At 39.3% G+C, this 21979-nt stretch overlaps 1 long non-coding RNA gene across 2 annotated transcripts in view; it reads left to right on the forward strand.

Annotated features, from left to right (window-relative positions):
• Positions 1 to 21979, forward strand: part of LOC140604434 (uncharacterized) — a 207788-nt gene that overhangs the window by 5156 nt on the left and 180653 nt on the right. The window lies entirely within an intron of this gene.

A 21979-nucleotide genomic window follows, 5' to 3' on the forward strand; every position in this document is an offset into this window, starting at 1 on the left:
ATGATGACATGCGCAGAAAGTGCTCAAGCTGGTTGAAAATGACTAAGAACAGCACCACTCCCATTCATAAAGGGGTCCTCTTCCCCCACCTGGGAAGAGCTACGTGAGGACTTTGACTTTGTTTTCAAAGTAATTTCAGATTTTGAGAAAAGTTGCCCAAATAGTATAAAACATTTCTATTACATTTAGAGAAATATTAACATATGCCCATATTTAATTTATTTTTTTTCCTCTCAGGACTTATAATTATTTTTTCCTACTTATAATATAAACTATATCTATGTAGATGGATCTCATCATTTTCGGTTGGGGTTGGGGGCAAGATCGTCATCAGCTCAACCTGGCTCTAGGTTTCACTAGCCTTTTGTCTTGAATAACTATGCTCAGTCCTGCTCCCATCCCTGTTGCATGGCCTCACCTGAATCCAGTCAGCCAATTATCAAGTTCTTCCTGATGACTCCCTCCTTGACATAACACTCTAAGTTGGGACCAGGGCTCCCCTTGTTTCCCAGGGTTCACGCCTGCCTGTCTCTCCTATCTCCGCCTTTGGCTCCCATAATTGGGTCTGCTCTTGTTAGCGTACACACTCTTCCTCCTCCTGGTCCAGGGCTCTGCATCTTTCTTGTCAGACCCTCTCCTAGAGCCTGTTCCTGAATTATAGACTCTGGACAGGCTTCCCAGCCCTATGTATCGCATCTCTCTGCATTTAGACTAAGCATCAGCCCTCTGGTGGCCTTTTGTGAGGTTTTCGTGACATGTCAAAACACTGGGCCATAGCTTGTATTTATTCATCCTTTCATTTCATCTATGTATTTAGTGAGTACATCATTTAAACTCACCTATTCGGATTTGTTTGGCTTTTGGCCAATGATTTCTATACCTTTGCACACTTCTGTTTGAGTGCATCCAAGGCACCCACTGTCAGCCTCAGCACATAAACTTGTTTGCCTTATCCTTGCTCATTTTCATGGGTGGATCTACAGACTGGCCAGGAATCTTTGTATCTTCTCCTATTCAAAAGTACAACAATGGCTATTCCCCACCAAATATGTCTTACCTCTGTACTTGTGAGACACATATCACAGTGGGATTGACATCTAGTTTGGGTCTTGGCTCTACTACTTTCTACTTAGGAGGACTTGCATCTATTCCTTAATGCTGTTTACAATTCATTTTCCTCATTTGAAAAATGGTGATCATAATACATGCCTCCTATTTCCTGGGCATGGACTAAATGAGATTATCTGAAGCCTTTAGCAGAGAGTCTTGTAAATAGTAAATGCTTAATTCATGGCATTACTGTATTAGAAGGTAAGGAGGAGGTAGTTCAATGAGGTTCTTCAGAAGAGGCCAACGGTTGAGTTGGACTTTGAAGGATGGATAGGACTTTGCCAGAAAGAGCAGAGGAGTCCATTCAATTAGGCCAAGATTTCATAAATCCAGAATTACCAACATTTTGGGCTTCATAATTTTTGTTGTGGGGTCCTGTCCTGTGCATTGTAGAATGTTTAGCTTTAGATGTCCTCTACTCATTTGAGGCCAGTAGCACCTCGCACTTCTACTCCAGTCATGACAATACCAAATGTGCCCGATGGGCTCATCCCCCACTAAGAATTTTCAGCTGGGCCAATGGAGGAGTTAAAAGCCTTAGGGTTCCTTTCCACTGCTTTCTCATCCTCATCCCTGGTCTGTCAGCCTCCACTTTTAAGAATATGAGATGTTAGTCTGGTGTCTTAACTCTAAGTGACCCGATTTCTCATCAGTCATTCAAATGATCACATACTTATCCTACTATCATGTATTTCACCAAGATTATTTGGTATTTATGATGTATCAGAGGCTGTGCCAAGCACTGAGGACACAAAATCCTTCCTCAGTCATAGTTTATGGCTGAGGCTCAGAGCTTGAAATTTATTCCTTCTTTCAGTTTTATACATGCCAGTCATTCTTTCAGAATTCTGTTCCAATTTTTGTATGATTTATTTATCACTGTAAATCATTCATTAACTCATTAGTAGCAATCATTAACTCATAAGGATTATAATTGCTAGTATAATTATTAAACATAAAATATTAACCGCCTATACCTCCATTGATTTAATAATTATTATTAACTCTATGCCTTCTCATGTTGGCTGCTTTAGGCTCTGTGCCTTCATAGTGAGGCTCTTCTAGACCCTTCTGACCTGTGAGTCTGGGAAAGTGCATTAACTGCAATCCCAAGGTCATGCATCAAATCTTGACTATCCCAGGTCCCTTCTAGTTTCTTTTGCTCAACACCTACGTGGTATTTATACCCTGTGGATTGATCTGTTTTCTTTAGTTAATACCTGGCTCTTTATAGCATTAACATCCACTAACTCCCTTAATTAAACGTACATAGGATTATTATTTTCAGTAATGACACCAACAAAATTCGAAGGTGCACACATACTTAGACATTGGGGTTGGGCTAGTCATGACAAAGCGATGTCTGGAATGTGGGCTTGGGTACAATGCGTACATACATATGCATTCAACCATAATGATTGCAAATGGTTCAAGAGCAATTCCAGTCTCTAAATAATATCAATTGAGAACTCTCAAATGCCGCCCACTCTGAACATTAGGTATTTTACAAAACGCAGAGAACAGTTAGTCCTCTACAATTGCAAGGTAGAAGATGGAGAGAGGCGTGCATGCTGTGTGAAAGTGCAAGTTAGTACTTTCTAAAGGGCTTTGTATCTAAATCTTTCCCTCATATGGCTTAGTGATGGAACTTGGGTCCTTGGGATAATGACATTACGTGCAAGGATGTCCCAGGTGGAGATGCTCACCAAGTTGGAGAGAGACTCTTGCTTGGGTACAACAAACCACCACTACTACATTTATCAGCACGAATCCTACTTTAACTTTTCTCTAATCCAGATGGCAAAACTTATTTCTCACGGTTACCTTGACTTTCCTTTTAGTATAGTTTTGCAATGTTCTCATGCTGGAAATTGATACGGAACATAAAAATGTTAAGACAGCTCCCTGGGAAACTTGTAAAAGCCATTAATTTAGAACCAATTTTGCTTCTATGTGTTATTTCTCAATTCGTTATGATGGAAGTAATTGTCATACCCAAAGGGAGCATCGTGACTTCAGGCAACAGCTACAGTCTTTGGAAACAAAGTCTTGTTTTTATGTAAATGCCTTCAGTTAGGAAGACAACTAGAATCAATCTGGAAAGCATAATACTACCACAGAACCCTTTCTCAAAAATAATCAGAGTTGTCAGTCCTGTGCATCATGCACTTTAATAAGAGAGAAGAACGTATTTTATACATCAAGTCTTTATTGTGCCAACATTTGATTAGGTCAGGCTGTACCTACACACTATCCACTCATTCTTTAAACACTCAACAAAGAAATTCTTGATGTTACCAAACACCTGGGATTTCAGTGTCAAAATATAAGTTACCTAACCTCTCTGAATTTTGATGTGTTATTTTAAGAGTGAGAACAAAGATCCCTCCTTGCGGAATTGTTGGGGGACATAGAAAATAACAATTGAAATCAGCTAGTGTATGTTTTATGAATGCTTAATAAATGATAACTATTTCTGCCCATTGATAGATGGTGTCGGTGTGCATTTATGTTGCAGATCATCAGTGGGACAATACATTCTAGTTCTTCTGTTTTTGAATTTTAATTATGAAAAGTGGCTGTAATAGTTTTTTTTTTAAAGAAAGAGTATTTAATTATTTATTCATGAGAGACACACACAGAGAGAGGCAGAGACACAGGCAGAGGAAGAAGCAGGATCCCTGTGGGGAAACCGATGTGGGACTTGAACCCAGGACCCGGATCACAACCTGAGCCAAAGGCAGACACTCAACCACTGAGTCACCCAGGCATCCCTGGCTGTAATAGTTAATGGTATTATAACAACTTTTTTTCATCTTGTGTATATCATAAAAGGCTTTGTTTGCAATAGTGCTCACTAAAAATCTGACAATGTTGGGGCACCTGGGTGGCTCAGTGGTTGAGCGTCTGCCTTTGGCTAAGGTCATGATCCCGGGATCCCGAGACCGAGTCCTTCATCAGGCTTCCCCACAAGAAGCCTGCTTCTCCCTCTGCCTATGTGTCTGCCTCTCTTTGTGTCTCTCATGAATAAATAAATAAAATTCTTTTTAAAAAAGTTTAAAAAACATCTGACCATGTTACATAAATCTAATGTTACTTCTTTAATCTGTAATGCTCAAGAAATAACATGGCATATTGGTATACTAAATTAATTGGTGGGCTATTTTAAAAGGGTGAAACTCTTCTGATTTGTACACCTAGCATCCAGTTGTTTGTGCTGCTATTAATTTTTCTATTTAGAAAACAATTCAGCAGTCATTGAACATCTATAATGAGGGAAGCAATCTCAGAGAAAAAAAGATGAATGTCATATACCTGAATAGAAATTAATTACAATTCAGTTTCCCTTCAAGAAGTAAAGGGATTCTCCAAATCGCTTTATAAGAAGAACTAAATCAAAAGCCTAGGGGTTAGGTGAAGGCATGACCCCCAAGCTGGAACCTGTATTTTCAGCCTTCTTCGCCACAAGGTTGACTGAATATGGGCCAATAGGATGTGGAAAGAAGCACGTAGAACTTGAAGGTGCTATTAAATATGAGCTGTTCTCTATCAAATTCCCCTTTCAGGTCAGAGATCCTGACCTTTGGGCTGGAGGCATGAACAGGATAGGTCTTTGGAGTCTAAACTCTGGGGAGCAGGGTTGAGGAAATGTGTGGGGAGATGAGTTCACCTAGATACTCTAGTGGCCAAAAAGTATCTCCCATGGCAGATGCTTCTGTTTGTACCCTAGCATGCATTTCCTCTCTTATCTTTTGATAGAATCCTTAAATTTTAACAGGACACAGGCATGGCCACATGGAGACTACATTTCCCTGCTCCCCCTGCAGCTATTGGTGGCAGTGATGTATCAAAGAGTCAGCCAATCCATGCCCAGGAGGATGAATCCCTCTCCTTGGTCCAGAATTTCTTCTTCCCTTCCAGTGGGCTGGAATATGGTTATGGCTGCAAACATGGTTTTTATGGCCATGCTGGTGACTGTGTAGATGAGGACAACACCACAGAAGATGTGGAGCAACAAATTGGAAGATAGGTGGCTTTTTTTTTAAATTTTATTTATTTATTCATGAGAGACACAGAGAGAGGGGCAGAGACATAGGCAGAGGAAAAAGTAGGCTCTCTGCAGGGAGCCCGATGTGGGACTCGAACCCTGGACCCCAGGATCACAACCTGAGCCAAAGGCAGACACTCAACCACTGAGCCACTGAGGTGTCCCAACACGTGGATTCCTGAATGGCATCGTGGAACACAGTTGCCCTCTAGCCCTAGATGGCTCAATCTATTTTGGGATATCTTTATACATAGCACAATATTCTATGATCAATGTAAGTCCCTCCTGTATATATATAGTGTTTTACTCTTTCTAAACACTTTTAAATATATTAATTAATTCTACGGATTTTTAAAAATTAAATGGCTAAGGTAGAGTCAGTCTTACCCTAGGCTCTGAGGATACAGAAATGAATCGCACATTCATCATGATGGTGGGGAGGGTAGCCAGAAAAGAAACAGGATTTTTTGGGGGGAGGGTAATAGAAATTTGGGAAGACAGGGCAAGGTGAGGTTTGAGCCAGAGATGCTGGGGTTTCCCTTGTGTTGAAGGAGGTCTATCTCTTCTCCTTTAATTCAGTGGTTTCCAGCCTGTGGTTTTTGGACCAGTAGTATCAGCTACATCTAGAAATTTCCTGGGGATGCTAATTTCAGCCACCCTTACCCAGTCCTATAAAATTAGGCACTGGAGCCTAACCATCTGTGGTTTAACAAGCCCTCCAGGTGATTCTAAGGCATGCTTAAAGTTGAGCATCACTGCTTTCATCCTTATAGCAGCTATGGAGGTCTGTCAAGGAAGTTTATAATGTACCCATTTTATGTACGGAAGAACTGAAGTTTAGGGGATTAGACAATTTGCCCATGGTTAGTGACAGACTCTGGATTAGAATCTGTGTTCTGATCAAAACCCCAAGTACTAGACCAACTTCACTATCCCAATTCTCCTTGTAAAGGTTTGGGATGGTTCCATGTATAGTATTTCTACACAGTGGCAGCACAGAGATGGATTTTAGACTAGCCGGGTAGACTAGAGATGGAAGGCACAATTACCGTTGTCTTCTGCAGATAGAGAGAAAAGACAGGATTTTGCATCTGCTGCCTGGGTGTGTTTCATACGACCTCACACCGGGCAAAAGTGGGCTCAGGGGCCTTTCTACGCAAATCTGTTTTCCGTTGCTGAGAGGGTGTTGGCAGCATAAAAAGCCCAAAAGGACCTTTCTGCATAGGTTTATATGGCCATGGTGACTTAGTAATTGCCCTCTATGTACTCCTAATTGGTAGATGTCCAGGTGGTATCAATTCAGAAACAGTATATTGAATTCCTACCATGCCTGTTTAGAAGGTACCTTAAGCAGAGGGAAAAAAAAATCCCTCCATGTCCTCTTTCAGAGATAAGGGTGACAGGCACCTCTCACAAGCTGACCTTTCAACATGGACAGAGTTGACCTGCATACGTATTTTTAAAAAGTACGAAGAACAGAATTTCTTATAGTTTTAAACCAGATGACAATTTCAAGGTTGTCTTACTATCCATTCATTTGTAAGACTTAACAATGAATGAATACTAAAGTCATCATTTTTTTAAAATTTCTATTTTTTCTTTCTTTCTTTCTTTCTTTCTTTCTTTCTTTCTTTCTTTCTTTCTTTCTTCCTTTCTTTCTTTCTTTCTTCCTTTCTTTCAGATTTTATTTAATTATTTGACAGAAAGCACAAGTAGGGGAGGAGCAGAGGGAGAAGCAGGCTCCCCATTGAGCAAGGAGCCCAACACAGGGTTAAATCCCAGGACCCTGAGATCATGAGCTAAAGGCAGACGCTTCACCAGGAGCCCCTTCCCCTTTCTTTCTAACAAGGAGATAGAACAGGATGTGATGGCCTCAGTCAAAATGGTGATTTTTAATTGTGCTTCTTTATGAGTCCATTTTTATTGGTTTGTGTCAATATGAAGCAATGCTGCTAAACTATCAGAAGTGAAACAGTCCTGAGCTATATCAAGGGAAGTGTTGTGGTAAGAGACTTTTCTATATAGATAACAGAACCCCAGAGGTGCAATATCTACTGCTTCTGTGAAGCTTCTGAGGGAAGAAAAGAAGATATGCATGAAGGACAAGGACTAGTGGGTTATTAGCTGGGCTTTGGGCCCAAACTGCACTATGAGTGGTGATCTTGGCTGTATTGCAGGTGAGGCAACTTTAATCCAGGCTTGAAATAGATCTCGTTCTCCAAACATGTGAGCATGGCCCCTTCCCCCTAAAGACACCCAGGAATCTCATCCCTTGGTGGGAAAGCAAGCAAGCCAGTGAGGAATAAGTAAGAAAGCAATGACCTCAAAATCCAGACTTCTGCTGGTTTGGGCAGGCTGCCCCTCTAAAGGAACCATCTAGCAAGTGTGGCATCAAAGAAATCTTGCCAAGAAGGAAGAACACCTTTCAGCCAGGGTCATTGCAGTGAGAGCTCTACACTCAGGCACAGCCGACCAAGAAAACCTTCTTTCCCTTCACCCCGACCCATTCTTGGTAGAATGCTGAGGATGGGGTGTGAGGTGAAAACTCTGCTCATGCCTGCTGATTGACACAGTAGCTGGTGGGTCCAGAAAACTCAGTGGGGAAAGTATCAAACCAAAGAGAGTTGCCCTGCAGACAAGTAACTTAACCGATTGAATTTTTTACTTGTAGACATGTCTTAGGACACAGAAAATACTAATTTCTTCATCCAGCAAATCTCTGCATTGAGCACCACCTGCTAAAATAGCATTTGTGGTTGCAAAGATTACTAAGAGAAAGTCTTGAGTGTGTAAAGCTCCTTTCACCTCCAAGGGGCACAGTGTCTGAGTAAGGTATCAATGGATTGACTTGATCCAAACAATGGGAGAAAGAGAGAAAGCCAACTGAGCCTTCCTGCAGGATGGGTATCCTGATTTCCTTGGAAAACCAACCCTTAAGAACTTCACGCTCCAAACCCTGAAAGACCTCATCGAACAACTCCATTGACTCCAGTGTCTCCAAGATGCCTGATGTTATTTTTTGCCTTTGTTCTTTGTTTTTCAGAGCTGACCTTTACTTAATGATATTTTACTGTTACCCAGGTTGATGTTCCATCAAATAGTATGTTTAAAAAAGAGAAAATCCCGTGGGACTTTCCTGGTAATTTTGCAGCGGTTTATTAGAATTTTAAATACTTTAGAAAATGGACTTTAGAAACCCACTTGAAAGAGTTTGAAAGAGAGAAAATATTGACCTTTATAATAAATTGATATTGTTATAAAAATATACACTAGAGGAGACTGGAAATGGTCATTTAGAGTTGGACACTAGCAAAGTAAGCTCTTTAATGTATCTCATAAATACATTTTATGTGCTTTTCAAATGGTGAGAGAATAGTACAGGGTATTTTTTTCAATCTATAATTATTTTCTTCTCATCATAGGTTTCAGTGTGGTATAATTTGTCCATGACATTTAAGTAGAAGTGGGAACATTTCCACTTTCTGTTTCTAAACACTGTAGCATTAACAATGTCAACTAGATCCTATACATTATAATAATGTTGATTCTAGTGCTGGTCACACGGTGATAAGAAATGCATGATGCTCTCTTGGAGGTTTTACCTCTGAAAAGCGGTCATTGTGATTGCAGTTTTAACACAGGTATATAATGAAGATCCCGATTTGAGATTAGAGTTCACTTGGGCATGTTCAGGTATGCAAGAGGAGCCACACTCCCTAAAAATGTTCTCTGCCTCTGCACCCAATGTCTCCTGGTCCACCTTTTTTTACCCACCCCACCCTTTTTTTTTTAATGTTCATAGCAGCTTTATTTGGAATAGCCAAAAACTGGAAACCACTCAGATGTCCTTCAACAGGACAGTGAGTATATCAAGGAATACTACGCAGCAATCAAAAGGAATGAGCTATTGACACATGCTGCAACCTGGATGTATCTCCAGAGTGTAACGCTGAGTGAAAAAAGCCAATCCCGAATGGTTACGTACTGTATGATCCCACTTAACAACATTCTTGAAATGACAAAATCTTAGATTAGTGGTTGCCAGGGATTAGGAATGGGGGCCGAGGGGTGGGGGTGGTTCTAACAGGGTGCCCAGAGGGAGGTCCTTGTGGTGGTGGGACGGTCATTTATCTACACTGCTGTGGCAGCTACACAAATCTACCTGTGAGGACAGAGAACACTCCACCCGCATTCAAGTTCATACTCTGAATACCAGTGGATCAAGAAATAAGGGAAGACCTAAAGATGAGCTAGAAACTAGGAATGGGATCCTAAGTAAAGAACAGACAAGATAAGGACATGGATTCATTAGGCAGAGACTGGCAAGTTCTGCTGAGACAAAGTAGGTGTGCTAGTCGGGATAGAACGCTGCAAACAATGAGTCCTCAAATCTTGTGACTTAACGTTACAAAGGTTTATGTTTTATTCTGTAGAGTCCAAATGGTTGGTGGGAGGCTGAATTTTACCAAGACAAGGAGAGCAAGAACATGTCAGTGTGTGCAGGCTGCAGTTGCTGTGGCAGAGGAAAGGAGGGCCGGAGGGCGGCTCCTCGGATCTTAAATACTTTGGCTCTGTTGGGATTAATGTCTTTTCCATCATTGTCCATTGGCCAGCATTACTTCAATGGCCCCTGTCTGCAACGGCTAAGGGAACGGAGGAACATGCATTTAGTGAGCAGCACACCTCTCTGCCATGCATTTTAAAGGATAGTTTCCAATACGGAGGTTGTATGTACAATGGAGCCAGCAGCTCTGAGGGGCTGCTTGGGGCCTGCAGTTGGTTATCCCACTGGCTAGTCACCAACTCAGCCCCTTGGATCCCAGTTCTACCTCTGCCTGGGAAGCCGGTGCTTTCCCTCTGGAAAGCATCTCATCTCAGTGACCATGGGTCTGACTGGTGGGCAGAGATCACATGCCAACATGCTGTAGGTTCCTGATTCGTTTTGCCAATGATACTGTTGGAAGCAGGAGTCAAGACAGTATATTTCTATTCAGTATTTCCTTTATCTGTAGTCTCTTCTGGGCTACATAGTTGCCTATGACTTGTTTAGCGTAGGAAAGAGCATACCAGAATTCATCGAGCAGCCAAATCTTCTGTACTCAGTCTATGTTTCTGATCCAAGAAATTTGCACTAACAATCATAAGGTAGAGCTGGCCATGATTTGGCTCTACTGGTGCCCTATCTGCATGCACCTCCCTTCCAAAAAGGCTCCATGCCAGGTACATCTCAGCCTCCAGCTCTCTAGCAGATAAGAAAGCCTTGCCAGTCCCCATCCTCAGACCAAACCAAAATCTTGACCCCTGTTTGCATTGGTTGGACAGACCTCCACCCAAGGGCAAATGAAAAGTCATGGTCAGGTTCCTTGGCTGTATGGGTAACTTGGGGAAACATGGTTTCCTTTGTTTGGGCATCTTCCTGCTAGCTTCATGGACTTGTGTCAAAAGCCTCTCCGCAGAGGGCAGCATTGGAAGACCAAGAACATGTTAACAGGCTTAGAGCACTGAGAATGCAAAGCATCAGCAGCACTCATGCCAAAACAATCGCACGGCAACAGAAGACAATGCCAGCAGCTTTTGTTAGAACAAGAGACAGGAAATCCAGCACAGATAACAAGACTCATGACATCAGGCACAGTTGCCCTCTGCTCAAATGTCAGCCCTTGACATGGGGCCCTGGCAGCCTGGTGGGGATGTTGGCAGGCACCGGCACTCTCGCAGTGCCCTGCTAGGGCAGGTGTGGTGGCTGTGCTTTCGGAGGGTGCCGGGGGTAGACTTCCTGCTGTGGGTCTTGGTAGAGACAGGGGATCCATCGATGGCAGGGCCCAAGGGAGGAATAAAATGGCCTAGACTGTGTGGCAGGCAAGAGGGCTGATGCACACAGAAAACCAGAGACTATTCCCAATTTTCAGAATCACCTGGGAGAGATCTGAGGGGTTGCCTATGCAAAAATACTTTGGGCCTGTGAATGCGACCTAGGATGCCACAGAGACATCTGGGCATCTAGGTGGTTCTTCCTAACTTTTTGTTTCTTTAAGTATTAGATTAGCACTTGGCAAGTAAAAGATATAAACCCTCTTTTTTTCTGAATAAGGGATTTTACATTATTTTATTCTGGTGTATGATTTGCATTTCATTTATGACCCACATTTACTATGTGCAATTGTTTAGAACCTAACAACTTTTTGGGAAGCATTTGACACCACACCAGTTTGGTGGATAAAATGAATAATTTATCCCTGTGGGCAGCCCTGCCCTGTACCCTACTTGGCCCCAGAATATCAAGTGGTTCAATGATGTCAGATGGTAGTTTGAAATCAACTATAGTGGAAGTTGTCACACTTAAGGAAATCAGTGAATGTAAAAATTAGGGCTTTGGGGGGGGAGCGCCAACAACATTGTCCCCATTTATGCTACTGTCCTCAACTAATATTACAAAGCAGAAAGAGTTGAATCAAGTTGATTTTTTTCCTGTAGGCAACTGAGAGCTTTTGAAAAGAGGAATAATATTTTCCAAGAGAGTATGATGGATATGGAAATTAATCTGGCATTAATATATAGGAAATGCAAAAATTGAGAGACTTGTGTAGCCAGTAAATAGTTATGAGCCTCTTAAAATAATCCAGGAACAAGGAATTAAGTACTTGAAGTTGAGTGCTCATGGTATAAATAAAAGGAAAGAAATGAGCCAAAGAACCTTTTAGTTAAGACCTTAATTTTGGCAAATAAGGTCAGGGTGATTGGCCCTTAGTATATGCTCTTTAAATATGTGTTGAATTAAATTGAATTTGAATGAAACTTTTGTTCACAAATTTAATTCTCTGTTCTTTCTCTTTTCCCCTACCCTGTCTTAGGTCTTTCTTCATTCTCTTTGTTCTTTGCCTATTCCAATTTCTGTCTCTTGGGTTGCTGTTTTTTTTTTTTTTCCATCTTTCTGTTTTCTGTTTTTCCTCACTTCAGTTCTAGAACAATTAGTAACCAATCTTACTCTCTGCTCAGAAATTTGGATAACAAAATCTCCTGGAAGTTGGGGTGATAGAGCTATCCCTCCCAGATACCAGGTAGTTCGTATTCCCTAACAGAGGTATATCAATACAGGCTATTTCTGGTTTGAAAAATACTTCGTACTCTCAGCATGCTCCTTCATCTTGTTTCAGTAACATTTTATAGATAGAAACAACAAAATGAATGAAATATGAGTCACCTTTAAAATTTTCAGCGTGCCTGTCAAATTAATCGCAAAACCTACACACCGAATTCACTCCTTTAATTGAATGTCTTATAGGTGCCACCTTTCAGCATATGCTGTAGTTAATGATCAATTGTTGCCATAAATGATTTAACATTTGTATACACATGGGATGACATGCCATAATTCATGGAAATGCCAATGCTGTGAAATAACCACAAACAGTGATAAATGGGCTGTCAATTTCTATATAATTACCCCAGATCTATCATCTCACTTTGGTATGTTGAAATGCATTAGAGCATAACAAATGTGCATCATCCCAGTGATCAATATCCTATTTTCAAATGAAAGTGTGTTACTGTATAATTATCATGTTATATTTTCTGATGAGTTTTCTGTCCAGCTATACTGTATTTTAATTTAAAAGTAAAAACCACAGATTGTCTACCTGGATTAGAATGACTATATTGGTCATAATGAGCACATGGTTTGATTCGTGCAATTTTAATTTAGACGTTAATTTTGGCTTGTGACATCACTTGGATATTAGATAGTTTAATTTGTCCACTTGAAGTGGTATCTTCTAAATAGCCGTTTTATGCCCCCAAATAAATCTCACTCTCTGAGCCTTTGATCCAAAGGCTGATCCAAAAACCTTTCTTTTTTTTCTCATGTATGAGTGTGATTTTTTCTTCCTTCCCTTCTTTACTTTGCTCTGTTTCTTGATTCTGCAGGATTTCATTTGGCTGAGGTAGGATTTTCTAGGTTAAAGACTAGGTCAATCAGAACCAATAGTAAACAATTTAAAACTACCTCTTTGATGGGTAGAAAAAGACCTTTTTTTGGACATTCAGATACTTTAAAATTTTTTCTGATAGTTTCTAGAAAGAATAGAGGGACATTAACATCTCAGTCTTGCAGGCATCCCTGGCCTTGGCATGTTCTCATAAAGGGGCAAAAGCTGCACCCTTGGCCTTGCTCAGCACCCTAAAGATGCATATCAGGGAGTCACCAGTCATTTGATTGACACACGAGTCTGGCTTGTTCATGCTCCAAGACTGTCTACTCAGCTAGTGAGAGCATGGCTGATTGCTCAGCAACTACCTCTCAGGGCTGCTCTGTTGTTCTCTTCCTGCCAAAACAACCAATTTCATTTATTTTTGTGATTTTTTTTTGTTGGATAATTTGACATGTAACATTGTATAAATGTCAGGTCTATATGGTGTTACTCTGATTATATATTGTAATATGGTTGTTGTAACAATATTTATCACATTACTTATTGTACAATATTATTGTCTATGTTCAATTAAGTGCACATTGAGTATCTATGGCTCTCTTAGTACTTGTTACAAGTTTGTACCCATTTATCTGTTTGTTTGTTTGTTTGTTTATTTATTTATTTATTTTTACAAATTTGTACCCTTAAATACCATCAGTCTTATCCCCCTTGGCTCTTATCCCCTGATAACCACTGTTTTACTCTGTTTGCTTTTTTAAAAAAGTATGTTTGAATTTTTTTTTTTTTTTTTTTTTTTTTTAGATTCCACATATATGTGATATTGCACAGTACCTGTCTTTCTCTGTCTGGCTTATCTTGCTTAACATAATGTACTAAGGTCCACCCATGTTTTTGTATGTGGCAGGAGATCCTTCCTTCTCATGGCCATCGTGTATATGTAGCACAAAGTTTTAATCCATTCATCTGTTGGTGGGGATTCGAGTTGTTTCCATATCCTGGCTCTTGTGAATGGTGCTGCAATCCATGTGGGGGTGCAGATATCTTGTTGAACTCCTGCTTTCAATTTTTTTTGGTTTATTCCCAGATGTTGAATTGCTGGGTCATATGGTAGGTCTATTTTTATGTTTCTGAGGAACCTCCATATTGTTTTCCATAGTGGTTGGACTAATTTACATTCCTATCAACAGTGACAATGGTTCCCTTTTCTCCACATCCTCATCATCACCTGCTGCCTCTTGTTTCCTTGATAATGGCCATTCTCACAGGTGCAAGGTGATAGCTCATGCTGGTTTTGATTTGCTCTTCCCTGGTGATGAGAGATGTTGAGCATCTTCTGTGCCTGTTGGCCAATTTGATGTCCTCTTTTGAAAAAAACTGTAGCTCTTCCACCCATTTTTAAATCAGATTTTTTGGTTGTCGGTTGTATTCATCCTTTATGTATTTTTTTTATATTAACCCCTTAGCTGATATATGGTTAGCAAATATTTTCTCCTGCTCTGTAGGCTGCGTTTTCATTTTGTTGTTTCTTTTGCTGTGCAGAAGCTTTTGAGTTTGATGTAGTTCTGTTTGTTGATTTTTGCTTTTGCTATTTGGAAAAGCAATCATTTTTAGAAGTTATATAATCCTAGTTTCTTTTTGAAAAAAAAAAAAACAGTCCTTCACTAAGAGACAGTGTTCTAGTAAAGGTTGAAGAAATGAATTAATGTGTGGTCTGAATGTCTAAGCAGGAAACGTGTGATGCTTGAAAGAAACATAATTCAGGAGGAGGTGAGATGCCTAAGAATCCTATGAGACGTTTCCCAAACTTGGGGATTGGGGCTCTGTAAATGTGGGATGCAGTATGTGCTTGCTCAAGGTGTGAGGCACAGTAGTGGGGCAGCAGCAGGGCTTCTCTGTGGTTCTCTGACCTCCCTGTGACTCTAATAGATGCTCTTTGGCAGAGGGAGCCCTGTATTCACTGACAATGCAAACAGGCCAGACAACACACAGGTGAGCCCCTTAGGATAACTACTTTACCGGCATTTCTGAGGGCTTCTTGACCCCCAGGACTGTCTCCTACTCATTTTTCCACGCCCAGAAGCCCTAATGTGTATCTTTGCACAGTGTTCTCTTGGAAATAAGCCTGAATTTCCCCATAAATTCAGTACTTTTCAAAGCTTGCATGATCAAGTGAATTCACTATCTGAATTCTCGCTTCCCCGTCCTGTCACTTCTCAATTTGAGTTTTAAAACAGGCCCCTTAGGACTCCCTCACCTGGTTTCATCCCCCATTCAAGCTTTCCTGAAACATTATAAACCTCCTGGCCCTCATTCTGTCCTGTGAACTGGCCATGCTCCTTCTTTGGGCTTATACCCGAGACTAAACAATTCTTGTCTCCAGGTTTTCCTCCATTGATTCCTACTCAGCTGCTAGACAAATCTTAGCTTAAGTGTCCTTTTCCAAAGAAGCTCTTCCTATTCTTACTGACTTGATGAAACCCTCTTCTTATGCCATCACTGCATTGCAACTTTACATTTAGTTGATTATTGGGTTGACATCTTCCTTCTCCACTAGACTATAAGTGGCTCAAGGGCAAGGCTTAGCTGTTTATTTTTCGCTTTTTTTTTTTAAGATTCTATTTATTTGTTTGAGAGAGAACATGTGTGCATAGGTTGGAAGAGGGGAGAATAATAGCTAGCTAATTATTTATTTATTTGCTTGTTTATTTATTTATTTATTTATTTATTTATTTATTTATTTTTATTGGAGTTCAATTTGCCAACATATAGCATAACACCCAGTGTTCATCCCACCAAGTGCCCCCCTCAGTGCCCATCACCCAGTCACCCCAACCCCCCCTCCTCTTCCCCTTCCACTACCCCTTGTTCATTTCCCAGAGTTAGGTGTCTCATGTTTTGTCACCCTCACTGATATTTTCACTCATTTTCTCTCCTTTCCCTTTATTCCCTTTCACTAATTTTTATATTCCCCAAATGAATGAGACCATATAATGTTTGTCCTCCGATTGACTTATTTCACTCAGCACAATACCCTCCGGGTCCCTCCACTTCGAAGCAAATAGTGGGTTTTGTCATTTCTAATGGATGAGTAACATTCCAGCTATTTTTATTCAGAATACTTGCTAATAGCCCTTACTGTGCATGTGTGAGTGTGTGTTTAATATGGATGAAAACTCATTACACAAATTTGCAATTGCATTGGGAAATTATCTAATCTGTACCTGTGAGGAGAACAACAGTAAATATGGACATTTGTAACACAGATTATAACTTTGCAAGATAATTTCAAAACTTCTCTAAAATAAAATACCCTTAAAGCCACATAATAATGCATTCTTTTTTTTTTTTAAGATTTTATTTATTTACTCATGAGAGACACAAAGAGAGAGGCAGAGACATAGAGGGAAAAGCAGGCTTGCTGCAAGGAGCCTGGTGCAGGACTCTATCCCAGGACCCTGGGGTCACAACCTGATCCAGAGGCAGATGTGCAACCACTGAGCCACCCAGGCACCCAATAATGCATTCTTAAAAACGGAATACACCAAAGTCTTTTCCATACCTTGTCTCCCTTACTACTCAGAACAGCCCTATCTCCATTTCCAAGACCAGGAAGGTGAGTCATGTAAGGTAAGGGACTTTTTCAATAACAAAATTTAAACCCAGAATATCTGTTCCTAGGCCAGATCTCTTTCCAGAATATAAAATTGCTATCATTTCTAATATGAGACAATATAATATTCTCAGTTTAAAAGCTGACTTAATGTTAAAATGGCAATTTTTTTTTATTTTAATGATGTTTTATAGTAGAATTTTCCTTTGTGGGAAGGTGTTGGTAGAGATTGTAGGGGTTCAGAGCAAGCCACCCCAAAATATGCCATCCTGGCATATTGATTATTTTGAATTAAAGGCACTTGAAAAACAGTAGATGCATGAAGGGCACATTGACCTTCTTTTTTCTTCATGAAAGCAGGAGATAAAACTCCCATCTGAAAGGTGCCCAACCTGTACCAGGGGGAAGGAAAACATTCTTATCACCAAGACAGGGAGTCAAGGCCAAGAAATCTGTGGGCACAGGCTTTAACTCTTATCTTTCTAGTTACTTTCCCATAATTAACTACCCTGACCAAACCCCTTTGTCTTGTCACATTTGTACAATTTACTACTCTTTGCCTGGTCCAGTATGTAAGCCTTTGGCTCTAATTACTTCTTTAGGGTGTTCACTTTTCTTGTGAAGGCTCCCATGGACATATCAAAATTACTAAATAAAATGTGTATGGTTTTCTTCTGCTCAATGTCAGTTTAATTCCTAGGCCCAGCCAGAGACCCCAAAAGGGTGGAGGAGAAATTTTCCCTTAAAAGGTCAATAAAAAGATTGGAATGTTTACCTGAAATAGCAATTTATGTAACATTTTTCCATAACACTGCTCTAAACTAACACACTACAGCTGTTTCTCCATGACATAAAATTGAAACATTTTGCTTTTCATCTAGAGATTTTCAAACATCCATATGTTGAGCATCTTAGCCCTGGCAGGCATATTATGCTGTTCTTGAAGACAGAAAATCTGAGATAGAGACAGACATTTCTAAGACGAGTAGATAGACACAGAAGGCTGTGGGGAATATTTGTCTTCATTCCCTCTTCGTGGTCAAAGGAAAATCTCACAGGAAGAAGATGGTTGATTTTATGTGTTAACTTGACTGGGCCGTGGGGGGTCCAGACAGTTGGCCACACGTTATTTTGGGTTTGTCGTAGGGTATTTCTGAATGAGATTAACATCTGCACGGGTAGACTGGGTAAAGCAAATTGCTCTCCCCAACATGGATGGGCCTTGTGCCATCAGTTGATGACCTGATTAGAACTAAAAGACTAAAGGCTGGTGACTCTTGGATCCTGGCCATGGTCTTGTCCTGCCGTCAGAATTGAACTGAAAAATTGGCTCTTCTTGGGTGTCAAGCCTGGTAATTTTTGGACAGGACACCATTGGTTCACCAGGTTGTAAATTCTTTGGACTTAGACTCCGACCCCATCAGCTCTCCTGGGTCTTCAGCTCTCTAAATCTAATATATATATATATATATATATAATATATATAATCTAATATATATAATCTAATATATAAATAAATAATATTAAAATATATAATTTATATATAAGTTAAATAATATTTATAATATATAAATATTTATATATATAAATAAAATACATATAAATAATACATATATATGTGTTTTATATATAAACATATTTATATATTATACATAAATGTATACATTCTAAGGTCTGGCTTCCAGACCATAAATGTTTATATATATATACTATATAAATACATATATATTATGTATATGTATAATATACAGACATATTATGTATACATGTATTTTATATGTATATATATATATGTATATATATTACATATATATAAATAATATGTTTCTCTGGGGAACCTCAACTAATATGGATTTTGGTGCAAGGAGCCATGGAAGCCAGACCCTATTGGGTCTGGAAGGCAGGACATGGAGCCAAAGAGGATAATTCTCCAAACTTAACATCTAATAGAATTTGTTTTGGTAGCTTTTGAACTTGCTTGAGATATGTCACCTCTTTCTTCCTTCTGATTTCTCCCTCGGGGAATGGGAATGTCTATCCTACACTTGTCTAACGACTGTATTTTGGGAGCACTTAATTTGTCTGCTTTCAGAAGTTCGGAGCTAGACAGGAATTTTGCCTCATGATCAATTGTACCTTTCGTCATCACCCATATTTGATTTAGATGATTTGGGGGGAGATTTTGGACATTAGAATTGATGTAGAAACAAGTTAAGATTTTTGGCTTGTTGAGAAGAAATGAAGATTTTACACATGAGAAAGACATGAATTTTCACCGTCCAGGGGTGGGATGTTAATGCTGAATTGTGCCCTCCACCCATCCGTATGATGGTTTTTGGAGATGGAGACTTCGGGAGATAATTAGGTTTGGATGATGTTGTGAGGCAGGGTCTTTGTGACAGAACCAGTGCCTTGATTAGAAGAGACCTCATGGAGCTTACTGTCCCACTCTTTCCTCTGTCCTCATGTGAGGCCAGAAAGAGAACAGGCTGTCTACAAGCCAGGAAGAGAACCCTTACTGGAAACTGATCATGTTGGCACTTTGATATTGGACTTTTAGCTCTCAGAACTAAGAGAAAATAAACTTTCGTTGTTTATGCCAAGTGGTCTGCAGCTTTTTGTTGGGTAGCTCCAGTTAAGGCAGTAAACACTGAAACCACCTAAGACAACTTTTTGAAATCATCTAATTGAACTCAAACCAGCCGTGTTCTTCCCTTTTTCTCCCTGGAAACTGAAGTTAATGAAAACACTTCATAGAAAGACAAGTCACTAGTTTGCTGTGTTTTGCTGAAGGCAGCCACCCTTTCTATTACTGCCTGCGTGTCCTCCCTGCCCACTGGGTATCTGGATGCAAGCTATCATAATAACATGCTGAGGCTGGAATAACATTTAACTTTGAAGGAAAGAACCTTTCATTTGTTCGTCAGTCTCCTTACAGTGATTGAAAGGCCAGGACCAAGTTTTTTTAACACTAAGAAAAACTGCCCGCAGATGTGTGTGTCTTTCAAAGACTGTATTCATAACTTCTGGCTTCTTACACTTCACCCTTTTTAAAAACAGAAAGATCCAGGATAACTTGAGAACTCTTGTCCATGATGTGTGAAATTAATTATTTACTCTAAAAATATTTCATTGAAACTTTTTCAAAGAGGTGATAAGCTAAAAGATCAAAGTGAGTACACAGTTCAATTGTTCAGAACTACCTTTCATTAGTTTTTAATATGGGGGGATGCTGGGTGGTTCAGTGGTTGTCTGCGTTCAACTCAGGGTGTGATCCCAGAGTCCTGGAATCAAGTCCCACATCGGGCTCCCTGCACAGAGCCTACTTTTCCTCCCTCTGCCTATGTCTCTGCCTCTCTCACTCTGTGTGTCTAAAGAATAAATAAACAAAATCTTTAAAAAAATTTTTTTAATACAGGGATGTCACAAAAGTATTAAAGTTCTAAGTAACTCTGTGGGACAAAAATCAATTTCTCAAAATGATAATTTAGAGTAAATTTAGATTAAAAATGACAGAACTATAACAATCTCAATCTAAAAATACAGTCTTTTGCTAGAAGTGAGAGAGCATTGAGTTTTAAATGCATATTTTAAAAATTATATAGCTCTATCTTTCTTGGGGAAATATATAAATACATCTCTCTTGGGGAAAGACATTTGGAAGTGTCTCTGTTTATCTATGTATAAAAATAAAACCCAATTTTACAGGATTCTATGAAAAACTTGCTCTTAAAAATCTAAGTTAATAAAACACTTGAAGAATTCTCGATAAAGTCAGGAAAAGGAAAATGATGCTCACTAGAACATGTAATATTTAATATTTTTTGGACATTCCAAAGAAAGGAGATTGAAATGAGAAATACAAACACTGCAACAGAACAGAGAACACTCTTATTATTGGCAGATGATATGATAATTTATGTGAAAAAGTGGAGAGATTGTAATGATATACTACTTTGAACAGTGAGAGGATGAAGTAAGGTAAATCACAAAGAATTGATGTTAAAGATGAATACATTTTAGTATATAAATAGCAACTGGAAAACAATGAAATCAAATATCTCCATGATAGTAGGGAAAAATACATGTTGAAATTATGAAGAAATTTATAGGAGTGATATAAAGAAAATTTTACTGAGGGACCAAAAAGAAAAATAAATGGAAAGGCATGTTCTCGGATAGGAAAACTGAGTATTGTAAAAATTTCAAGTTCTTGTACATTAACATATACATCCAGTGTGATGATGCTGAATAGCAAAATTTGGAGAGAGGCAGTGTGGTGGGGGGTTGGAGGGAATTTGACAGTTTGTTTCCAAGTGCATTGAAAAAATAATCCTGAGAAAGTAGTCAGAAAAGTTCTTTAAAAAGAAGAGTAATGTGGGACCCATGGATGGCTCACTCAGTTGAATATCTGACTCTTGGTTTCTGCTCAGGTCCTGATCTGGGGATTGCGACATGGTGCCCAGGGTCGGGCTCTGCTCTCAGCGGGATGTCTGCATCTCTAAAATAAATAAATAAATCTTTTTAAAAGAAAAAATAAGAGTAATAAGGTGAGAATAATTAAATACATTTGGCCTTAGGCCATGAATAGATATTATTGATTAAACTCAGGTGTCAAGCAAACTGGATTCACTCCCTGGTTTTGTCACTCATAGCTATGTGACCTTAGCAGAATTATTACCATATTCTTCTCACCTGGGAAATGGTATAATATTAGGTAAAGTAAAATGAAACTGTAATACTACTTTAAAAAAGAAAGTTAAGCTAAAGAATAATATTGCTATAAGTATAGCATTCATTAGTCAATGACAAAACTGAGAAAGTATAAATTAAATGATAGCTACAATTTATTTATTTTATTTTTAAATATTTTATTTATGAGAGAGAGAGAGAGAGAGAGAGAAAGAGAACCTGAGTGGGTGAGGGGCAGAGAGAGAAGCAGAATATTCCACAGTGTATTGAGAACCTAAAAAATTATTAGTAGTTTCCCATTCACTGATAGAAATTTATCTAAGGAAATAAGATGAAATGCCTCATGCATAAAAATGATCCTGGAAACACACCCATGCATGCATATGAAAGGGGCTTAAATGATTAACGGTAAGGAGATGGTTAAATGAAATGAGATGAACAAGTATGGAGACATTTAAAATGCTGTTTGTAAAGAGCACATTAGAGTTTTAAAGAAAAAGAAATAGATAATATATGCATATAGTTTGATCTCAACTATGCAAACACAACACATATGCAAGAGAGATTAAAAGAATGAATAAAAAATAT

Source organism: Canis lupus, chromosome 15, assembly GCF_048164855.1.
Source record: "Canis lupus baileyi chromosome 15, mCanLup2.hap1, whole genome shotgun sequence".
In the NCBI taxonomy this organism is placed as follows: Eukaryota; Metazoa; Chordata; class Mammalia; order Carnivora; family Canidae; genus Canis; species Canis lupus.